The sequence below is a fragment of the Pundamilia nyererei genome, unplaced genomic scaffold (assembly GCF_000239375.1).
Source record: "Pundamilia nyererei isolate P.nyererei 1_Seehausen unplaced genomic scaffold, PunNye1.0 scaffold00101, whole genome shotgun sequence".
NCBI lineage: Eukaryota > Metazoa > Chordata > Actinopteri > Cichliformes > Cichlidae > Pundamilia > Pundamilia nyererei.
In genome coordinates, this window is record NW_005187502.1 from 1,795,690 (window position 1) to 1,801,323 (window position 5,634).

Here is a 5,634-nt window from a genome sequence, read left to right on the forward strand (position 1 = left end):
GAGAGAGAGAGAGAGAGAGAGAGAGAGCGCTTTCCAGATCATTTCATGCCTCTGATTCTCGCTCTGAGAGGCGTGCTGGCAGATGTCAGTATAGCTTTCACATGTTTCATGCAGGCTTCATCCACCAGCCTCCTTCCCCTCCCGCCTGCGTCACCTCTGCTCTGACATCACATGTGACATCAGGCGAGACCTCAGAGGGGATCCCTGTAGCCGGGCAAACATTAGATGGCTTTCAAAGGCTTCAGCTGCAGCCACCCAATAGCAGAAAAAAAAAGAAACAATAATTTTCTTGGCCTATAAAAGACGCTGGAGACCAACTGAGAGAGAGAGGGCAGAACTTGCTACTGTTAACGACACCACAAACAATCACACACACACCTACAGACGCACACATACATACAGACAAGATTACTGAAAGAGAAGTTTGGATCAGTCCTGAGAGTTGAACTGCTACAACTCACTTCATAGCTGTGGAGGGCCCCTTCCAGTTTTGCTGACCAAACCTTTCCTCTCACTGCTGGAGGGAATTAATGAGCTGCTTCCCTTCTTAATGCACTCCCTATCCCCCCCACCCCCCCACCCCTCCACTCCACACACACATACACACACCCTCCTCAGGGCATCTATCACAGCCTCGCATTCCCACACCATCTCAAATCTCAAGGATGTGCAAAAGACCTACCACATAACACTCATGCACCCACGCACACGCAGCCTTTTCTTTTTTTTTGCAGTGTTTTGGCTTCTTATCTACAAATCCTGACACACTCTGAGGTCCAGGAAATGTCTTTTGCTGACATTTACTAACAGCTTTCGATGGAAACTCACTGACCTAAGAAAGACCTTGGCAAAAAAGAACAGATCACCCCTGCATAATGTTAATTAGCAGTTTGACAGCTGAAGTCAGGTCAGCTTAAATATGAGCGATCGGTGCGATAAATGCACCGTAATAACTAAACTGTAACAAAATCCTGAACTTGGACTGGTCAGGTAAAACAGTCTTGGCAATCTGGCCCCTAGAGGTCTCTAAGTGACAGGAGGAATTTATGTGAAAGCCATTCTAAAATTAAAGCGGCAGAGCCATTGCAAACACTGTGACATAATTTAAGATGTATGGTTAAGAGGCAAAACACAGGCCAGTGTTTTATACTTATCTAGCCTTGTGGGCTATTTAATGGATTTACTCTATGAAAAACATTTAAGATCAACATCAAACAGTGGACCCCAAATCGTGTTATTTCCCAGTCAAAGTGACAGCAGGGTGGCTGTTTTGACAGCGCGTTTCTGCAGAGGTTATAAGGCAGTGCGTGCAGGAAGCCTGCACGGTGGGAAGGAGAAGAGAGGTCAAGCAGCAGCGGCAGCCACCATCATGCAAACACGCTGCAGGTGTGACAAAGTGACAACAAGCAAACATCAAAGCCGCCTAAACTTGACAGACCATTTGTCAGAGGCTCATTGCGCCTGGCTTCCGTCGCAATTTGGCGCTCATCGTACGTACGACGGGCACCGAGAGCTACACGCGTTACCGGACCCGAGTGCTGTCACCGTGCTGTTCTCAGAAAATGATTGACGGGCTCGGCAGGATGCTGCTAGCCTCTCTGGTTCTGGTGCAGATTACTGTGTGCCGTAGCATTACTAGCCTAGCCCAGAAACGCACAGTTTTACAGAGAAGAAAATTCAGCTTGTTTGGGGTTTAGTCATGTGAGCAACACACGAGTAGACGTTATAACATGACTTGAGACCTTACATGGATGAGTGGAACTCCTTGGCTGATTTCGGCGATCCACTATGCTGTCATCTTTTAATGGTAGCTCCGTTTTGTAAGTCGGGCTAATCACTAGGAAGGGGATACCAGCAGGGGGAAATTAGAGAAAAAGCAATTCTACAAGTTACAATTGCATATAAGTGACAGTTGTTTGGAGTAACGCGGGATGCCTCCCGAGCACCAGCCATGGCCTGCAGCGTTTTCGCTCAAGTCTTTAATTAGTGCTCCGGGCGATGGAAATGTCCGCGCGCGTGCTAGGACATTAAAAACTGCGTAATTTGGACGGAGTTTGGCCTCTGTTCCCCCAGCACGCGCGCAGAACGGCACATAGCGGGGCTAACGCTAGCCGGACTAGCTCCGTGAGCAGTCTTTAACCTTCAGCTGATAGGAGCGCGTCCGCAAACTGTGGCAGCCGCCACCGCAGACGCTCCAAGTTAAAAAAAAATAAATAAATAAATAAGGAGCTCCATCCTCCCACTCCTTCACCTTCTAATGCCATATCCTCGAGGTGGCCCGGCCGTTTGTCCCGAACCTCCTATTCCACCAGAGGAGGCAGACAGAGCGCCGAGGCAGCTGGATCAAGTTGAGGGAGCGCTGGAAATGTTGAGGGCAGAGCAGATGCGACTCTCAGCCGCTGTCTACTGCCTCACAGCAGCAGCAGCAGCAGCAGCAGCAGCAGCTCCCTCCACAGCTGCCGCATGTGTTGTCAAAAAAATAGAAATCACAAAAAAATAAAAAGAAATAAAGAAAAAGCCACAACCAACAACGACCCCTGAGTCCAAAAGAATGCCTGGATGAAAGGCGCCCTGTGTCGCTCCACTTTTACCTGTGAAATGCGTCGTTGCGTTGCCGCCTAGTCCCCGGCGCTCACCCGTGCCGCTGCTCTGGACGGACTGAGCTGGGATCTGCTGAGGGAACAGCCCCTCTTCTCCACCAGCGCCGAGGAAACATCCCTCTTCTCTAGCAGGGAGGCAGCTGGAGACTGCTGAGCAGTAAGGTCACTTCACACTTAGGGTTTCAGGAGAAAAATAAAAGTGAATTCTCTTTTAAAGCTAAACCTATCCATGCACATTAAACGTCACTGTGTCAGCCTCTGAAGGCGACTTGCAAACATGTGTGAGTTGACGAGCAACTCCATAAACTACAGGGGCGTTTCCAGGACTTATTTGATGAGGGGGAGGGGGGGCATAGGGGGAACCAAGAAGAAGCGGGGAGGTTACAGGAAGCAGCTTTTATGGCATTATTTTTGTGCCACTATTCTGAGCGCACGTAAAAACAATTTGCAGGAAGTGTTGCATTTTGAGGAGAAATTTATTTTGAGCGAAGAAAAGCTAAATTTGAGTGAACAAAATTCATTGCTGCCTGCAAAAAATGTATTTCAGTGTTTGCTATTATCCATACACACACACAATAGCAGCCCCTCTCGCTCAGTTTTTGCATTTGCGCTTGCTCGCAATGTGTTGCTCACGCTCTCAACATTTCTGCCCGTGCGCTCAACTCTTTCTGTACACCGTTATATTTGTGCCACAAAATCAGCCAATCACAGACTTGGATGCAAAAAAATCGGATTGGCTGTTTTGGTCTCCAGTCAGCTCGAAATGATGAAATGCAATATCCCAGAATCCATTTTGTCCAAAACTCAAACGAGGCAGTGGCGGAGGAACACACAGTGGCAGAGTTTGAAAAATTACTCTTTCTGGGTCACAAAATAAACTTTTAAGATATTTTCATGCGAGAATGGTGCTGTGTAAACTTCTAATATCTGCTCGATTTATAAATACATCACATATTTGCATAAGTGCTCTAACGTTTTCGGAGCGCGCACGGACAGAAATGTTGAGAGCGCAAGCAACACATTGCGAGCGAGCGCAAATACAAAAACTGAGCGACAGAGGCTGCTATTGTGTGTGTGTATGGATAACAGCAAACACTGAAATGCATTTTTTGCAGGCAGCAATGAATTTTGTTCACTCAAATTTAGCTTTTCTTCGCTCAAAATAAATTTCTCCTCAAAATGCAACACTTGCACCTACAATTTCTTTTTATGTGCGCTCAATTTTTTTTAACGTGCTCTCAGAATAGTAGCACAAAGATAACACCATAGCTTTTGATCGGAAATAAATAGTGTAGAAATTTGGCTCTCTGTTACCCTCATACAAATGGTATTACATGAAAAGCAGCTGTGCATGAAAGCCTGGCAATTAAGTACTGAATAATTAATACCATATAGTCATACTACTAATACTTTTGATTTTTTTTTTTTAGTTTAATTCAGTTTTATTTATATAGCACCAAATGACAACAACATTTACATCAAGGTTCTTTATATTGTAAACTAAAGACCCTACAATACTTAAGAGAAAACTCCAACGATGACCCCTTGTGAGTGAGCACTTGGTGACAGTGGGAAGGAAAAACTCCCTTTTAACAGGAAGAAACAGCAGAACCAGGCTCAGGAAGGGGCAGCAATCATTTGGGGGCGAGGGGAGAGAGCCAGAGATTATTAATAACTAATGGTTAAACACAGAGAGTGAAAAATGGTCAGTGAAGAAAGAAATCAAATTAATAATATGCAAGTTTTAATATCAAAGTATACCTATAGTAGCAAAGGTAAATATGTTCATAATGCATCACATACAATATAATAATATTTGGATCATAAAAATGATTAATTAATATAATCCAACATTAATACATGAAATAGTCACAGCATTTAATCTATCAATTTGTGTTACTTGACTCAAATATTTACATTTTTCTCGTTCTCAGACACAAATTTCCATCCCTTTGCCCAGAACATGATTTTTCATCACAAACATCTCACTCGTGATTATTAAAATCAAAGTGCTATCACGGGACAGATTTTTACACTGTTATTACTGTTATTCGTTGTCATTAAAACTACTCAGGTTTATACTATAATAACTACTGGTCGATTTACTCTGTTTACTTGGTTGGTTGGATGATGCTTTCCTTCAATCAAAATATGCTTACCATTGTCAGACTTTAGCTTTAGAGTCACGCTGACAGATATGAAGAAACAAGAGCATGGATGTCCATAGACAGGAACAAATCCACTGAGTTTTGTTTTTATTTCACATTTTGCCATAAGAGTGGGCCGATGTATTACTTTAATGTTGCAGCAAAAGATTTATTCTAATTATTTGTAATTATAATAAGACAGTATAATAGATTTCTATTTTGAATTCTGCAAAATAGTGATGCTAACAAAAGTGAAGCTTTATAAATAAATATTGTAGTATGATGTTTGCATCCAAAATATTTTGGACTACAAGGAGAAAGTAGCATAACATGAAGTACTGAAATACAGTAAAATTACACTTCATTTCAAGTACTGAGTAAATATACTGTGCAGGCAACAGATTTCAGTGGGGGACGGTCACCACTGAACAAATCACTGCTGTAGGTTCTGTAACATTTAGCATACACAGGCTAGATGCCCAAACTTGCCTTGCTTCTATTAACATATGCAGAAATGCAATAAGTTGATTAATTACTGTGAAAACAGTAAACTATTATAATAACTGATTATTGTTTATGTAATTTTCAAGCCAGAAGCCCAACAGCTCTTTGGTCCTAGGCTGCTGTTTTTGAGAAGTGGCCATTCTTTTCCATTTTTTTAACTGTTTCAACAATGACTGAAAAATGATCATTAGCAGCAGCCCTTAGTTCTTGTGCCAAAGTAAACATATATCTACATAATTTGCTTCAGCAGGCCCATTTTCAACAAATTACTGTAGCTTACATATACCATAGTTAGTATAAAAAGTTATTTACAGCAGTTAATCAAACTTTTTTGTTCCCCCATCAAGTTTGCCAGCACCTCCTTTACACCCACCCGGCTCCAA

General features: G+C 42.8%; 1 protein-coding gene across 2 annotated transcripts in view; it reads right to left on the reverse strand.

Annotated features, from left to right (window-relative positions):
* The window catches only part of jcada (junctional cadherin 5 associated a), a 22,863-nt gene extending 19,977 nt beyond the window's left edge, over positions 1-2,886 (reverse strand). The window contains exon 1 of one of the 2 annotated variants that reach the window (XM_005740575.1): positions 2,592-2,886. The gene's annotated coding sequence lies outside the window, so the exon portion shown is untranslated. Of the gene's footprint in view, positions 1-2,251; positions 2,428-2,591 lie in introns of those variants that run through there. The other variant, XM_005740576.1, reaches the window with a different exon arrangement.
* Between the last annotated feature and the right edge of the window lie 2,748 nt (positions 2,887-5,634).